Source organism: Anas platyrhynchos, chromosome 5 (genome assembly GCF_047663525.1).
Source record: "Anas platyrhynchos isolate ZD024472 breed Pekin duck chromosome 5, IASCAAS_PekinDuck_T2T, whole genome shotgun sequence".
Taxonomy (NCBI): Eukaryota; Metazoa; Chordata; class Aves; order Anseriformes; family Anatidae; genus Anas; species Anas platyrhynchos.
Window position 1 is genome coordinate 50,896,202 of NC_092591.1, and position 18,181 is coordinate 50,914,382.

Below are 18,181 nucleotides of genomic sequence, written 5' to 3' on the forward strand. Positions count from 1 at the left end.
TCTTCACCGGCGTGCCTGGTTTTAGCCCCTTCCCCCTTCGACTCTAGTTTAAAGCCCTATCTATCAGCCCTGCCAACTCCTGACCAAAGATCCTTACCCCTCTCCGAGAGAGGCCCATCCCATCCGGTGCCATCAGGCCTGGTGTAGCATAGACCTTCCCGTGATCAAAGAACCCAAAGTTGTGCCGGTCGCACCAGTCTCGAAGCCACGAGTTTATGCGAACAGCGCACCTTTCTGCTTCGATCCCCCCTATCGGAAGGACAGAGGCAAACACAACCTGCGCGCCCGAACCTCTAAGTTGTCGCCCCAAATCCCTAAAGTCTCTTTTGATCGCCTTCGGACTTCTCTTTGCTACTTCATCGCTACCAGTCTGAAAGACCAGTAGCGGGTAGTAGTCAGTGGGCCGTACCAGGCGCTTGACTTTCTTGGCAACGTCCCTGACCCTGGCCCCAGGGAGGCAGCAGACTTAAGTAGACCATATCATTATACCTCATAGAAGAGGTTTGCTAAAAGCTGGATCAAGTGAGCACAGAGTGTTATGGGAATGGGATATTCCAATATATTACAGATATTCCACTGGATCCCTGCTTAGCAGGCCTCAGAGTTAACAAGGCTTTGGTCCCATTTCACATGCAAATTATTCCTTATTGATTTGATGACATATCTTTAAACAATAACCTTTGATGTGGGGGAAGGAGTACTGTCAGCAAATGCAAGGAGATTTCACTATGTTTGTAGAAGTCACAAAGAAGCAGTGAGAGAATTGTCACGTTTCATAATTACACATGGATATGTACCTAATTATTTGTCTTACCCTGCAGTAAATAGCATGTGTGCTGAATTACCTGTGTCTTGTATAATTCAAGGAGGAGGCCTGACATATACTTCCTTCCTACCACTCTGTGGTTATGTTGCCTTTTTTCTTTTACCTTTCTAAGTTCCTCCCTTGAAGGGATTGACAGCTTTGAACTATCTTCCCAAAGATCTAAAGCAGGGAAAAAGAACCCACACAACAGCAGTTTCTCTAATAAACAAAGTCACAATTCCCAATCTGTTTAAAGTGCTGCAGAAAGCACCCAACAGAGGATTAGGGCAACAAGAATCAAAGTCACCTTGATAATAACGTTGTTAGGAAGTTGTTTTTTAAGGACTGAATGAGAGCATATGGTCTTTGAAAATACATGAAGAGGCAGACAGTATCTGTAGCCATTTCTCTAACTTCCTCCTTAAAACTGTAGCAATGCAAAATATAACCAGGCACTTTAACCTAACTTTTTAGCTCTTATTGCTGCTTTCCTTTATATTCAACTCACATGGGGTGAAGTCACCTCTGATCTGAGTGCTGCACGGTCTGGCTGTGCTACCTGCCCAACATCTTAAGATGGTGATTAACCTACATGCTCTCCAGAATGCAAGAGAATTCAAAAACTTCCCTCTCACGCTGAGTTCTGCCTCTGTCAATCTCTTTCTTGCAGGAGCAGCTAGAGGAAACATTTTCCAAATGTAATGAATGAACCACAATCAGCCTGAACTCTGATTACCCTCTGCTAGGAAACACCTCATGAGTAATGTTCACACTGTTTTGGCTATTCGAGTACAACCTTGAAAAAAAAAGAGGTGGGCTTTGAACAAAAGTAAATGATCATAGCTCCATAGAATATGCCAATTTCCACTGCTGAGGATATAACTTAAGAAATAGTCTTTATCAGTACAGACACAGTACATTCAAAAAAAAAAAAAAAAAAAAGGAAAAGGGTAATGTGAATATGTAATGTGAATCTATATGTTCTTTACTCATGTTGTGGTGTGTTAGCTAAGTGACAGGAACTAAGAATTTACCTATATGTCCCCAAAAGGCAAATATTGAACACTGCCTTCTGTCTGTGACTTTTCCTTACAGATTCTTCATCTGAAATTAGTCTCCATGCTTGAGTAACTCCCCTTGGCACAGTTGCAAGCAAAGCACTACTGTATGCCAATCTTCTGAATTAATCATTTGTGAGTGTAGTACCCCAGGAGTGAGAACCTGCAGGCTTGAAATTAACATGAATCCATTTTTTTGTAGTTCTGGCACTGAACAAAGTGCTCTAAAGCATGATCTGTTGCATCAGATCTGTTAAAAAAAAAAAAAAAAAAATCATTTCTGTTTTGCTTTTCTTTCCTACAGTGGTGAGAGCTTTGTTTTTGGTTTGTGTTTTTTACCAGTTGTTATTTTGCACCATTTTTTCTGAAGTCTGCTATTTTACACGGGCATCTGTGTCAGTGGCTGTCTAAAAATAAACACTCCTAAATGAGTTTTGAATTCTCCCTCACTTTTATATACAAATATAACTGAAGAAAACACTGCAGATGAGCACTCATGGTCAGGCATACTTCTGGAGAGGGAGACTGAGTAAACCTAGAAGCAGCACTTTCACATGGATCTAGTGATCTGTTAGCAAAAAGTTCAAGTAGAAGTTTGATTTGTGCAAAATCTTAGGTTTCAAAATCTGATTATCTTAGAAAAAATGTCTTAGAATTGCTGGTAACCTGGGCTGGAGGAACAAGAGGAAGTGGCGGTTTAGGGCATCTGCCAGAGATGATTTGAAACACAGACCGCTGTGACTATTAGCCAAGTCAGGAAGAGATGAGGAGGCAAAGGATAGCTTTGAATTCAATTGAATGCTATAATCACCAATCCAGTCTGAAGCAGATCTTACTTCCAGCTCAATTCTACAAAACATTCCACTTTTACTCTGCTGAACGTATTATTTTCAAAGAAAAAATACTCTGAAAATAAATTCCCAGATAAATTCCCAGTCGGTTCTATCCATTATAAGTTTTACATTTTGCAATGAGTCTTAGACACCCAAGTGCTTTAGGGAAAAGAAAAAAAAAAAAAAAAAAAAAAAGTCAGACCTCATTGCAACCTTCCTTATGTAAAGGGGGCCTACAAGAAATAGGGGAGGGACTCTTTGTCGGAGAGTATAGTGACAGGAGAAGGATATATGGCTTTAAAATAAAAGAGGGGAGATTTAGATTAGATATTTGGAAGAAATTCTTAACTCAGAGGGTGGTGAGGCACTGGAACAGGTTTCCCAGAGAAGCTGTCCCATCCCTGGAAGTGTTTAAGGGCAATTTGGATGGGGCTTTGAGCAACTTGGTCTGGTGGAAGGTGTCCCATGGCAGGAGTGGTGGAACTCTTCAAGGTCCCTTCCAACACAAACCATTCTATGATTCTATGAAACAAGAAATTCTTTTGACCTTACTGTATTCAATATTGGTCCAGACCAATCCAGGAGCTTGCAAAAAAGTTTCATTGCAAAATAGAAGTTTTATTTCAGTTTTGGTGTTCAAAGTGAGTTCCTTGACACTTTCTCCAGAAGCTCTATTCTCTAATTATTGACTTACTCTAGTTGGCTTTGCTGGAATGCCTTCTAATTTTTCCAATGTCATTTATGTAATGAGAGGACCATTATTTGTATGAGAATTACTATCATCTGTCTTATTAAAAGCTCAGTCACTTACATATACTGTATTTCCCTTAGGTTTCCCTGAAGTTATTAGCTATCCCAGCCTTTACCCCTGAAAACAACATTGTATATGAAAAATGCTCCAAATTTCCCTCCTTGTGTATTCCCAGTTGTTCCTCTTTATTCTCTCTAATGGACTTCCTTAACAACTCTGTTGAACATTAGCAGTACCTTTTAAAGAGATTTTTTATGCTTCTATTAATTCTTGCACATGGGAAATGATCATGTTGCATGTAGTTCCTAATTACTTCCAAAGATGAAATTGTGCTCTAATAATCTACCTCTAGAAATTCCCACTTTTCAACACATGCCGAATAGCATGTCACCTGTTATGAAATGTGCAGAAAATAATAACCTGGCTTGTTAAGGAGTTTTACTGAAAGTGCTATTGCATCTGTAGAAAGTGCTATTGCATCTGTAGTCCAAAGTTCTTATGAGTATGCACGAGCACTGAATTCCATTTTTCAAGTTTCTACATACTTATTATTATATAATTACCTTATATAAGAATTTCACTTATTTTGAAAAGCATTATTGGCATTTCATCACAATCAGTCAGAAATAGCTTTCTGAAAGATAGAAACTTTTGCTACCCTGTTACTCTGACTTGAAGCACTAAATTTTATTTGAACATAACCTGTTTCAAAAGGCAGTCCTTGCCCCACTGAAATTGTAAAAGACAGACCATTTAAATTCTGTAGATGTGAAATTAGTGGAAAAATTTTCCTTATAATTTGGTCTCACCAAAGAAACTTCTTTGTGCTCATTTTTTAACATTTTAAATTATTTTTTTTGGTGGGGATAAATGTTATTAAGACCTTAATTCTTCAATAATATGTGTTTAATATGTGTTTAAGTAGGTGCTAAATCAAGCAAGATCTACTTTTTTTTTTTTTTTTCTTTTTTTTTTTTTTTTGAGCCAAGATAAATCAAAGGAAATAATTTTCTTAATGTAACTGAGGTGATTTGAGGATAAATCCACTGCTGGTTATAAAAGCTCAGACGCTAATGTGATGAACTCTGCTCAGAAGCTGTTAAATAAAGAAATTAATCCACAATTAATGTGTTGCCAGTTCATTCCCATAACAGTGATTGCTTCTCTTTCTTCAGTTTCTGACCCTGCCACAAAACTTTCTCAGCTACCCATGTAGTCTAGGATTTAACTTGGCATCTCTCAAAAGTTTCAGTGAAATTTGTTCCATTGTTGCCATTGCCTACCATCTCCTATTTATACTTATACACTACTACCAGCAAAATCTTTTCTAAAATTGGAATTTTGGAACCACGTGGTTAAAAATTATACATTGGTGAAAATCCAGTGGGATTTTCTAAAAGGAAATCATGTGACACACATCTAGTGAAATTCATGAAAGGAATCAATAGGCATATTAGCAAGAGAAATTCAGCTGATGTAGTCTGCTTTGATTTTCAGAAAACATTTCACAAAGTCTTTCACCAAAGCTTCTTAAAAAATTAAACTGTCATAGAACGACAGAAAACTTTACACACATAGAGAAATCTGTAACATAAAGGAAAATAATAGTAGGAGACCAAGGTCAGCCATTAAAGTAGTAGAATCCCACCCATGTGATTCTCCATTGGTATTTGTCATTTCACATAATCACAAATGAATTATAAAAGGAGATGAAATGAGGGAGGTGGATGAGTTATTCATGGTAACAAATAAATTATTTTTAAGAAAGATGATGGTCTGCAGCCAAAGAAGAGTTCAAAAAACTGGGTAAATTGGTAATAAAAAGGCAGACTAAATTGAATATGAATTGAAAATGGTGCACAAAGGGAAAAAGATATTTTATTTTCTATTTATATTCTATATATTCTAAATATATGTATATATATAAGGGATCTAAACTGACTGTTTGGATTTATAATGAGTTCTATATAATGTTAAGCTAATTATTAATAGTTGTCAAGAAAGCAAATAGAAGTTTAGGTTCTATTTCAAAATGAACAGAAATCAGAAGTGGAAGCCTTGTAATGTCATAGTTAAATCTATGGTACTCTTGAATACTTGTTCAGTTCCAGCCTTTCTATTTCACAAAGAATATGATAAAATGGAGAAGATTTAGTGAAGGCTGAAAGTGATGTTCAAAGATATGGTATGGCTTTTGTATGATGAAAACAAAAATAGGTAATTTAATAGTTTTCAATCTGGAAAAGAGTAAGATGAGCAGGGAGTATGATGAAGGCCTGTAAAATTCAAAGTGGCATTGAAAAAGTATATAGGGGATAAAATTGTTCTGTCTCCCAAAAGAAAAAGTAGAAAGCATCAAAGAAACATAGCAGAAGATTAAGAAAAAATAGGGGTGGGTGGGTGGGGGGTGGACCCTTTAATGCAGATAGTATCTATTAAATAGTTTACATGGAAGAGATTACTGGTGAATGCTTTGGGTACTGAAACCACTCTAAGATTTAAAAAAAGGACTGGAAGAAAAAAAAATGTCCATCAAGAACTATTGAATACAAAATGTTATTAAATTCAAGATGTCTCTGAACTTCAAATTACTGAAGAACTGGCAAGTATTGCAGGAAAGTAGATGGTAACATCCACTTGTTCAATTTCTTCTGCAGGCTGTCCTAGTCACTCACAAGCAGGCAGCTGAAGATAGAGTAGTTAACCTTTAAATACACAAATGAATGATTAGCTTCTTGCTCTAGAAAGTGTGTAAATATGAATTCATCTTTAGTGGAGACTGAGACACCTGTGCGAGTTTTCAGAAGTAGATTTTTAGGTCCTCATAGAATTTTATTAGTAGAAAAATGAAATGGTGTTGCATTACAGGTACTTCCCAGGTCCGCAGGCTTCCCAGATTCAGACTAAACCGGATATTGATCACTATCTCAGGTGTCTAAATCTTTTTGTAGGCATCACTCAGGAAATCTAATTCACAGAATAGTTTAAGACATGCTAAATATGAAAAGTATCCATATCAAAGCAAATATTCTAATCCACTTATATTTAGATTTAAGATCTAATATGGTGGAATGTGCCTTTTTTTCCCTTTTTTTCTTCTTTTTTTTTTTTTTTTCTAAATCACTTTACGTAAGAATTTCCAAAGCAAAGTAAATATATATATGTGTTATATATATATATATATAATTTAAGGTTCTGAAATCTATGTTTATGTATTATTTTTCGGTAAATATGCAGTAAGATATGTACTAGCTCAGCCATCAAAAGCTTCATTGCTCCCTAATCCTTTAATAAATGTCTACTATAAATCTTAGAAGCAGATTATGCACATGCCAAATCCATTTATATAGTGGCTGAGTAGATTTAAAGTCCAAAGATATTATGTTGATAGCATCGCTTTGCTGGTTATAAACAAATGTAAAGAAATGTGACATTCACTATGAGCTATTTGTTGTTTTCCAGGTCTCACAAACCAAAGTTCTGATTAGATTGCACTGTAAGCAGGATGTTATTAAAAGCTATCTTTCCAATTTTTTGGACAAACAATTCATGCTCAATTGGATCTGCCAGTCTACATTTTTGTCCCATTTCAGGTATTTTTCATTGTGATCTTAACACCAAAAGGAATAGGACGACACAACAATTTTCAATTTTCAATTTCAGAGCTTCTTAGCTTGCAACACAGACATATTAGCTTTCAAAAATTTTTGCACTGCTGTAAAAGCACAGTCTAGACCTCAAGGATTCACCCTTACTACATCATTATTCAGATGATTACAATGAGAAGTAGATGAAGACCTTAGAATTCAGAGGTTTAAGAGACTTTTCCTGCTCACAATTCATTGTTAAAATTTGTATTGATTTTCATGTGAAATGACTGTGCCCCAAACCTTTGAAGAAAAACTGTATTGTTGCTGGGTTTTACTAGGAACATCTCAGAGAAAGAAAAAAAAAAAAAAGACACAACCTGAATTCAGCTTTTATTCTTTATGTTTACAGGCAATTTGGGCATAAAATAGAATATTCTGGGAACTGGGCATTTGCATTATATGGTTACAATTTGGTTATAGTTAGACTATTATTGTTACAACAATGTAATTTGCTGTGTAGACTTTTTTTTTTTTTTTTTAACCTGTTTAATCCATTTATATTTTTAAGTACAGTAGTATTACATTAGTTATATAGCTTAGGTTTTATGTTAATAAATATCCCCATGCAGGTGGACCATTGAAACCTAGCCAGAATGTGGATTTGATTTAATTTTGAACTGGGAAGTTGGTATTCAATGTCTGGGATTCTCTGATTTGACTACTATTGTGTTTATACTGTAGCAGAACATTGGTTTTAAAAGAATACATAGCTATATATTTCTATGTATGTTTAATTAGACAACAGATCATGTCTACAGGCATGATCTGGATTTGCTAGTTGCATTTAGATCCTAAAACCTAGCCTTACTTTGTCTGGATTGGGGCACAAATTGCCTTGTAGGAGAGGTAAAGATTACTATGTTAGCCTCCCAGCCAGAGGCCTTGTTCTCCTTTCTGTTCTGGTATAATTAGTCAGATCAATGAAAATCACAGATAGTTTAATTTAAAATTCTTGACTTTAAAGAGAAACAGAGGTGAAAAATTGTTTGTGCAGATGGCTGTGGTCTCATGATTTATCAACGAGGCAATGCACTTATATGTGAATACTTTCCCACTACCCATTACATGTGATTTAATCAAATTTGTTTGACTTTACTCTGAAGAAGGACAGAGAGAAGAGCAAATGTCTGTCATCAACCTTGATTGGGATACATCAACACAGCACCACTTCAATTCACTCCTACAAACACCTGAGCTACTACTGTTGTGCCTATATCCCAGCGTTTCACTGACCCAAGGACTACAGAGGTAAGAAGCTCAGTGCAATGGGGCAAGTACACCCAGTCTCAACCCTGGTCTGAGCATTCATACTGGATGCACCCAGACCCCATGTGCCAAATCACTCATGTTGCACTGAGCTTTGGTCAGTATAGAAGGATTTATCAGTCAGAATGAAGACTATGCAATTTTTGGTTTCTTCCTTACAGTTATGCAGCTTCTAAGGAATTCTGCTTTGAGAGCCTGAAATTTAAGCTAACAGTACAAGGAAGGAAGTAGCAGAAACAGAAACTTGAAAAGGACTTCCATGAAATATCTTCTTAGACTAACTAATTTCTACCATGAGTATTACCTGGAGTGCCTTCTATGATGCTTAATGAGAAAGGTGTTTAAAAATCTCTTGGTGGCCATGTAAAACACACTAACTTGGGATAAAGGGAAGGCCTACCATTAATATCCATATGTCTCTTTTGGCAGCAATGTCATCAGCTCAATGTTCTTTTATATCATCACAGATGTATCTCATTATTAGTATTTATTGAATCAGCACTGCACCACAGCTAGGCAATTTGGTCTTCCAGAGCACTGATAAAAAACCTTTGAGGCATTGGTGCCAAAGGATGACATTTTTATTGGTTGTCCCATGCCAGCTCCAGCAGTATGTCTGCTGTCCCTCTGACCCATGTTTAGCCTGATTTTCCCTCCATTATTCTTCTTTTTCTGCTCCCCTCCACTGAATGACACAACACTATCCCAGTGATGTTGTTCTCTGGTAATCCCTCTGTTGCATAAATCCTGATAGTTTCAAGAATCACATTCTAAAAAATGAGCAAAACCTCATAGCAAAGCTTAAGGGATTTCCGTGACTGCTGAAACTGCATCAGAACATTATCACATCCAGAAGCAAAATTACAAAATAATGTTATCTAATGATTTGACAGTCTTATTTCCCTACAGATCTGCTCAGAGAAAACCTCTTGCTACGAAAATGCATACTCAAGAGTAACAGTTTACTTTTCAATTTATTTATGCATTTAAAAATGCAAACAATTATGGAACTGTATGCATTTGAGAGGCATTGAAAGCTCTAATCAAATAAAGTCATGCTTTTTTTTTTCTTGCTTTTTTTTTTTTTTTAACAACACAAATAAGCTCAAAATATAGGGTAAAATGAAATATCATTTTTGTTTGTTTGTTTCTTTCTTTTTGAGGTATTAGGCATTGATAAAGGCAAAACTACTGAATCGTGCCTTAATGCGCAAATAGCACTTCATGTTGAGAGTTTAAGGTAAGATTTCAGAAAGCAAGAAATTATTTTTGGTGATAATACACAAAATTTAACATTACAATTCTCAGCCTGTCACCTGAAAGAATGGAAGATAGTGAAATCCTTTCCAGTGAGTTTGAAAGAGGCTGCTGTGTATTTACTCAACACATCTTTGGTAGCAAAGTCGACTACCAAAATTTCCAGTAATCTTACTCCCAGCTGCTGACTCCTATCCCAGGAGTAGTTTATTACCCCTTTGGCTGTTTTGATACAAAAGTATAAACTAAATGGTTGAAAACATGATCAGAAATAAGTAAATAAACACAATTTTTTATATTTTTTTTTAAACCAGGACCTTTCCATAAATCTTCTTTATAAAAAAATCCCAGTTATGCTGACTCAAGTGTATAGGCTACAAATTGTATTGGAGGACTTGATATAATCATCCAAGCATAAGCACTAACTTTCATAAGCACTTTTTATAAAACAAACGATTAAGCTCAATGAAAACTAAGACTCAGAGAAAATAATTTGCTCTTCCATCATCAGATCTAGCAATGCAACTCTGTAGTCCTAATTTTCACTTTCCTACTTAATTATATAATATGTCTGAAAGGAAAGGCTGTGAAACTTTCGCTAAAGGACTTTACTTCAGAATGGACAATGGAGCTCTTCTTTCTACTCTGAAGATCTAGATTTGAATTTAGGTACAGCTTACAGTGAAATTCTCTGTACTAAATAAAGCCTGTAATAAATCTTTGTCACAGTATTTGCCCTTTCAAGGAATATATCAAGAAAGAAAAAATCCATGTTTACATTTGTTTAAACACGTATCCTAAAGCTCGGCATAAATATTGCTCATTGCTGCATAGTGGGCCCACATCACCATTATGAGCTCCAAACTTCAAGCTCAAAGTGAGTTTTAATGTGATTTATCATTTGCAGTTCTGATTGTGATTAGCTAAACTCAGCCAAAATGTAGATCCTTGTAGGGCTTTTTATTTCTATTTTCTGTAGTGTCTTCCCTCTGATTTATTTCACATTGGCCTCATTTTAAATCATTTTTAATTTCTCCATTGATTCTAATTAAACTGCTGCTAGGGCTTATGAGCTTCATTTAATTAAATTAATTAAGGTATTTATTTATATAATAAAAGATAACCAACTCATCAAGCTTGCTTTCCAAAACTCTCACAGCTCTAATAGAAAGAAATTCAAAGACACCTATTTTAAAATTAAGTGCCTGCAGCAAAGTAGCACTGTGATAAAGTAACAGAACCCTGACTAGACAAATACTTCACAATCTTTTGTTGCTGTTGTCTCCTTTTTTATTTGTTTTTAAGGTATTGCTGCATTTCTTTAGTGTTTAGAATGATTTTTGTAATGATGCTGTATTAGGAAAGTCATTTGCTCTAAAAAGAAAGTTCTTAATCACACAAGCTGGAGGAACTTTTTTTTTCACATTCAGGGTTTATGATGTATAAGTGAGCATTTTTGTTTGAGTTCTCTAAGACTCATACAAGCAGAAGATAAATTACATAACATGTTCAGGATTGCAGAAATAATTTCATTTTTCTGATATAATTATGACTGCTGAGGAATTGCTTGGGATACAATGGTGTGAATTCTGATCCCTGACCTGAGTACTTTGCTCAGTGAAAGATATCCAGTTTTAGCACTGTGTAATATCTCAGAGAACTACTTAGGAGTTTGTGAGTTCTATGGCTAAATCAGATAGCTTTTATTTCACTGCACTCTGCAGTTGTGCTTCTTTGCAGTCAAGGCATATTCTACTGCTCTGGAGACAAAAAGACACTTTCTAAATATGCCTTTCTTGGTTATGGACATCCTACAGCCAGACCTGCATTAATCATTTCCATCAACACAGCAAAAAAGTTATTAAGTGTTTGCCATACAAACAAGATATAATTTCACCAGCTGGATGCTGCCAGCCTCTTTACAGCACACTGCTCTTGTCACAGTGGTTGGGCACAGTTTTAAAATACATTTACTTTAGCCTCAGGCTAGTGTGAAGCCTTTTTGCTTGTTTGCTTTTCTTTTACTTTCTCCCAGTATCGTGAAAGGTGCTAAAAGGGAAGACCTTGATGAGCCGTGTAAAGCCAGGATTGGTTAAAGAGTATTGATAAAAAATAACTCAACTCATCTTTCCAATTGATTTATTTGTGACAAATAACATCCTTTTTTCTTTTTTTTTTTTTTTTTTGAAAAAGAGATCATGGCCTGCACTTCATTGGTATACAGGAGACATGCATGGAACCGTGAAAATAACTGTGTGTACACATTCTCCTCCACTGCAACAAGACCATCACCTGTTTCATAATGATATGATGGACCAAATCACACCCATCTATTCTGGACAATATCTGAAACTTACACACATGCAGATAATAATGCTCTACTCTGTCTAGTAGACTGTTAATGGACAATGATAAGCAGAATTAACTCTAAGTCATTATGTTAAAACCTTTCCCATGGAAAAGAAATAATGGGAATTATGGTAAATTTTCTGCAAGCTCAACAGAAGGCTGAAGTTATCTCAAAAAAGATTCAATGTAGAAAAAGATTCAATGTAGTAGTGTCTGATATATGCAGTATAGTAACCATATATAATAAACATTTATAATGGTTATTGATATATGTTTTCCCACCATAGATACAACTTTGTGGAACTAATTCCAGAATAAGGCAATACTGCTGCAATTAAAAGCTGTCAGAAACTCATTTATAGGCTCAGAGAGCATGAGAAAGAGATGGAACAGTTATCGCTGGAGAGTAACAAAGGTTTTATCCATTCATTCCTCTCTTTCTGATCTATTTCATCTGTACTTGTTTGTTTCCATTAAGTATAATTTTAATTACAAATCATGGTCCAGCTCAGCTGTTTTCTATGTATTCAGCCATACCAAGCTGGGCAGTTTTTTCATGATCTACCAAAGATTAAGTAGGGTTAAACTAGGTCATCACTAAGGTGGAATGAAACCCCTGATGCTAAAATGATTTTTTTAAGAGACTGAGCTTTTCTACTACATGTCTGCTTGGAAATTTGCAGTTACTTTCCAGTAACATATTTGGACATACAGATTTGCTTTATTTAAAATGATAGAATGTTACTTAATTTGACAAAAAAAATACAAAATAAATGGATTTATATATATATTTTTTTATCTTTTCATTAAAATATAATTACACAGAAAAAAAAAATCAGTTACAATAGTTTTGATAATGACTTCATCTAACGTGTTTCAGGGTTATCATTCAAGTCCCTTATTTGGCTGATTTCTAAAACTGACTGTACAGATTCATTTCCATCAGTTGACCATATTTTGCTATGGTTTTCATAAGTAATAAAGTAATTTTTTAAAAGACTATACCAGAAACCAGATGGAGTATGCTTTCCGTGTCCCTGAGATAATAGTTGCAGATTCAGTTGAAAAATGTTTCCTATTTCTGCACTATGCAAAGCAGCAAAATTTTAGTCTACAAGTTTAGCCTTTAAGTATGGGACTTATGTGCTGTGTATACCTGAGAGCATATTCACAGTGGCAAATAAAACAGGGCCTGGCAGTGTTTGATGGTTTTAAGTCCAAGTGACACAGGCTGTATCTGTGCTTGACAGAGGTCGGCCCTGGGTTCACAAAAGTTTCGGTTATTGTTAGTTCTACTTTATCTGCTTCCTGCTTGTCTAATATTAATATAAGGACCTTATTACAGTGCACTAGAAAGTTTTTAAAAGCATTAACCTCAGGGTGAGCGCTGCTTGCCACTGGTTGTGGTATGAAGGCCTATAATGTTAGCTGGAGAAAAAAAAATAAAAATACAGTAATATTGAATAATGCTGTAAGAAAAATAATTTAAAAAAGGTGAGCAAAACCTGTGGTGGCTCTTTGCATATTGCCTGTTCAGAATGTTTTATCCTCTTGGCCATACAGAAGTATTGCCTTGAAGAGAACCACTTCAGACAGGACAAAACTAAACAGGGAAGATGCTAATAACAGGTGAGGATGATAGCTTGCCAGTTCTGTGCCTTAGCTTTGCTTAGTACACTAAATTATATATAACCTGCTAGGCTACACAGATGCATTTATTTATTTCCCACAATGTTATGCAGTTTAAAACAAAATTATTAATGTGAATATAGAAAAAATAAATTATCTTAGACGAACTATTTCCCTTTAAAAAAAATAAAAAATGACTATTCTAAAGAATTTTAATGATATTACATGAATTTATGCAGAGTTTCACATGGCTCCTCTAAACATCTGCGTTTAAACTACCAATTATTAAAAAAAAAATAATCTTCATCTAGTTGCATATTTCTGCTTATAACTACATGCTTTTTCCATCAAGTGTCTCCTCAATACAACAACAGACAGATATCAGTTACTGTCTTTCCCTAATCATTTTCATGCTAATAATTACTCAGGTGAAAAATAGTTATTGGATTTTGTTAATATCTGCTGTCTCTAAAACAAATGAATGTGCCTACAACTAGAGCGTAGCACAATTGTTGAAGATGAAATGGAGATGGATCTCAAACTATCAATATATTTTGCAGAAATTAGCCAAAAGTATGCTTCCTATTTCAAATGTATTGTTTTACAGCTACAAGAGCTTAAATGATATTGGAGCTTCTTTCCTGGATTTATAAATGTGATTCTCATCTGGCCTGTAACATGAACATTCTTTGTAGGGTAATGCAGGGCTGAAGAGCTGGAGTACTCAAAGATACTTCAAGCCAATCTTAACTGGAAACAGGGACTCAATAGATGTCACAGGATCATGATACTGGGTGTGATGGCATCTCATTCAAGATAACATTACAGTCAGTTTTCAGATCAAAGAAGGTATGAGCAGGACAACCCCGCATACTGATGGTCCTTAAGTCAGTATGAACTTAAGTCAGTATGAAGATCCCTAACTTTGGAGTTACAAAAACTTAGGCTGTATTGTGCAAAACTGTAAACATCCTGAGAACCAAATTGAATATAGGCTAGATGGAAACCAATAAAGCTTCAGGATGAGAGAACTGAAGATGCTTAATGCCAAGTAATGTAACTTTTCATCTCAAATAATAGTTTTTCTACATTAAGGGATATGAGCCTGTTGATATCTACTGTTAGTAGACGTCAGAATGGATGTTTAAACACCTGTCTGGATGATCCTCCAAACAGAAAAGCCAGAAGCTGCTCTACCTGTATGTTGACCTTCCATATTAGAAATAATGCATATAACTGCCTTTTGGGAAGTAAATATAGCACTCTTATTGAGATCCATACCTACTTATTGATGGTGTTTCAGCAGTCATACTGTATCTGCAAAAACAATGTTGACCAAACCTTCTCAACAGCTATGAAAGGAAGAGTCACTATAGGTATTCCAGTCTCCAGTCCTTTAGCTGCTAATGTAATAGATTTAAGAACAAACACAAGACATTGTTCAATAAATTCTCAAGTTTGGAAACTGTTATTTTCTCCCTCTGAGAGTAAAGTATTAAAAATAATGATACATAGTACATGATTTCCTCATAAGAGTATTGTAAAGCATAACTCTTCCACTCACTACAAAAATATTAACACTTTAAGCTTTGCATCTTCCTTGTGACAGATCTGCTACATTCATCTATCTGCCTACTGTACAAACTGAAATGCAGTTTTTTCCAGAAAGGACTGAGCTTTTATTACAGTAGTCCACAATTACTTTCTATTCACTGTATTCTATGAATGAACAATGTTTTAGGACAATATAAAAGTAAGACAACCCCCCAAGAGTTACCTATTATTCTTAATAATATTATTATTATATGCTGTTACTGTATGTCCTTATTATTATATTACCTTTATTGTTATTTTTATTATTTTTAAGATAACTCATAGTCTACTCTCTTACCAGTCTCAGGAGCTAGATGGTGGTTAATAGAATGAAGAAAAAGCAAGCACATTCGAAGGAATAGAAGTACCTGTTAGTAAACAGTCCCAAGATGTTCATTCATGGTTATATGAAATGGCTGTGCTATTGAAAAGGTTCTCAGCATCCATTCTTTCACCAGCTGCTGCATATGTTGCTAATTGGACTATAATAAGCAGGAAATGTCATGCTGTCTTGAAAAAAATTACAATTATCATCCAACCTGTGTAAGTGGATGTCCCCCATGTCCCCCAGTATACCAAGGTGCGTACCCTACCACAGCATAGTGCTGCTTCAGCTCGTGACCTGCTGTATGTCCCACTTGAAATGATTTTCAAATCTTAATTCCCACTCCTTTAAAATCCTTAAAGGCCAAGTGTGTAAGTATTGCAGGATCATGACCTTTGAGCATTTAGTTTTGAACGTGAAAATGAAAGAGATGTCAATAAATCCCAAAGCACAGCACATCAGTCAAGGCGCAAGGTATCCCAGAAGCCCAAGACTGTTACCACTGGGATATTATATAGTGAGGAGAAATCCAGACTTCATTCATATTATAGGAAGATTGCAGTAAATTACAAATTAATGTTCTGTAGTTAATGAATTTAATTGATTTCAAGCAGAGTAAAGGAGTTAAGACTGGTATTCAAACAGGGAGAGAGTATTTAAATTTAGCTATCATTAGCTGGCACAAGTTGTGCTCACCAAATGTCATGACTTTTTACTCTCACAGTATGTGGTGAGGCCATGTGAAGTGTTTTAGATTCATTTCCTTCAACAGAGTGGGGAAAGGCTTGTAAATTTTAGACAGGATAACAAATGATAAATATAAGACTTTTAATTGTAGTAGAGGGGAATATATAACTGTCCTGAGTGGAAGTTTATGGCACTGGTTAGGTTTAGAAGGCTGAACCATAATCCGCGATGGATCTTGTTCTTTACAAACACCACTGTCAGGTTCTAGTTTTCCCAGAGGAAAACCTGCAGATGCACAACTATGTTCTTTAGCAGATGCATTGCTTGCTAAAGAGAAAGAATATAAAGAAATGAAAAGTCAGGAAAAAAAGTGTAACTATGATGAACAGGTGTTATTTTATAATCTTTCACTGACAGTATTTTAATGATTGCCAATGGTTCTATGCTTTGCATCTTAGACATAAAAGATTACCATATTGATTTCTTAGTATACTAGCCAAACTTTTTTTTTCCAGTGATACCACTCTGAGCTTGCTACTACTATCTCTGAATGAAAATGTAGTATCTTGTATATATTTCTTTTATTTTATTAAAGAGAAGTTTAAGACTAATGGTTTACATCATTAGATTTCAGTGTTAATGTCATAGATTTTCTGTTAAAACTGCACAAGCGTAAGATAAACATGTGGGATAATTAAAATAACACTGATTCCCTGCTTCATGCAGCATCTTAGAGATTCAGTGCTTTAATGTCTGTAAAACATTTAAAGATATTGTGGAAAAAATACACTTTGTAAGTGCAGAGTGATATTCAAACGACATGTGACAGGTATGAGAACAGACAGATTCTCAAATACCAGAGAGTAATGTTGAAGTCATATTTAAAATTTAAGTGACACAAAAGGAATACAAATTTATGCTCTGAAACATGCTTGCTTACTCTTTATGTCTTCACTGTCTTGTGCATATTTGTGCAATAAATGTTTCTCTGCATAATCTTCTGGGAACAGTTTTTCTCACTTCAGTCTCTAGTATACAAATGCACACATCTGCATATGCATTTGACATTTGTTATTTCTTCAGGAAATGCCACAACCAACATAAAAAATGTTCGCTGTCCTTCTCGGAGTAGAACTGCAATTTAATCAGTCTGCTTTTTTATTATGATTACTACTATTTCTAATTCCTTATAATTATATTTTGAAAACAAAGCAGCAGCTACAAGATCAAGTCACAGAACCTGGTTCAGTCTCACTCACATAAACACATAATAAGTATTGTTTCTGTTCTGTAGGGAGCATAAGTTAAAGGACAGAAGACGAATAACGACACCTAGATGAGAATTGAAGGGAAACAGCATAGAGGGAAACAGCAAACAAAAACACAACTGTTAACATAGTTTAACCACAGATCCATCTCTAGGATAACACCATAATAAGATTTTGTGTCACAGTTCAGCAAAAGTCATGCAAGTATTACTATCACTCAAAAGCTGAAGTCTTTCCAAAAATAACTCAATGCATATGTCCTCACTACACTTATAAAAGTAGCGCAAGATAGTAAGGACATAGCCCATTTGGCCTTCACGTGTGTTCTTTTATCTGCCTGTGGCTTCAAGGCACTCTCTGTAAATAACTGAAGTGCATAAAGGCATGTTCACTCACAGTTGAAAACTGTCCATTGAAGAAAATTTTGCATATTTTAACCTACTTTGAATTTTGTTTTTATAATTCTATTTGATCTCCAAAGTGACTGATAATTACTACACATCCACTTTCATTCTCATATTTTCCTGCAGAATTATTTGGAATCTGCTTTTCTTTTAGTTGCAAAACTAATGTAATACCCTTTCTAGCAATCACAAAGAAGTGATTTGAATGTGATATCCTCTGTGATATATATGGAGCTTGTCAGCTTGGAAAGAAAAATAATAAGTGTTAGAGAAACCGAGAAATCACAGCCTCCAGACAGGTTACAA

At 35.3% G+C, this 18,181-nt stretch overlaps 1 long non-coding RNA gene across 1 annotated transcript in view; it reads left to right on the plus strand.

The window, feature by feature from the left end:
* LOC119717187 (uncharacterized) overlaps window positions 1-15,130 on the plus strand; it is a 60,563-nt gene extending 45,433 nt beyond the window's left edge. Inside the window, exons 2-3 of the long non-coding RNA XR_005266333.2 lie at window positions 8,201-8,345; window positions 11,814-15,130. This is a non-coding gene — a long non-coding RNA (uncharacterized lncRNA). The remainder of the gene's footprint in view (window positions 1-8,200; window positions 8,346-11,813) is intronic.
* The last annotated feature ends 3,051 nt before the right edge of the window (window positions 15,131-18,181 follow it).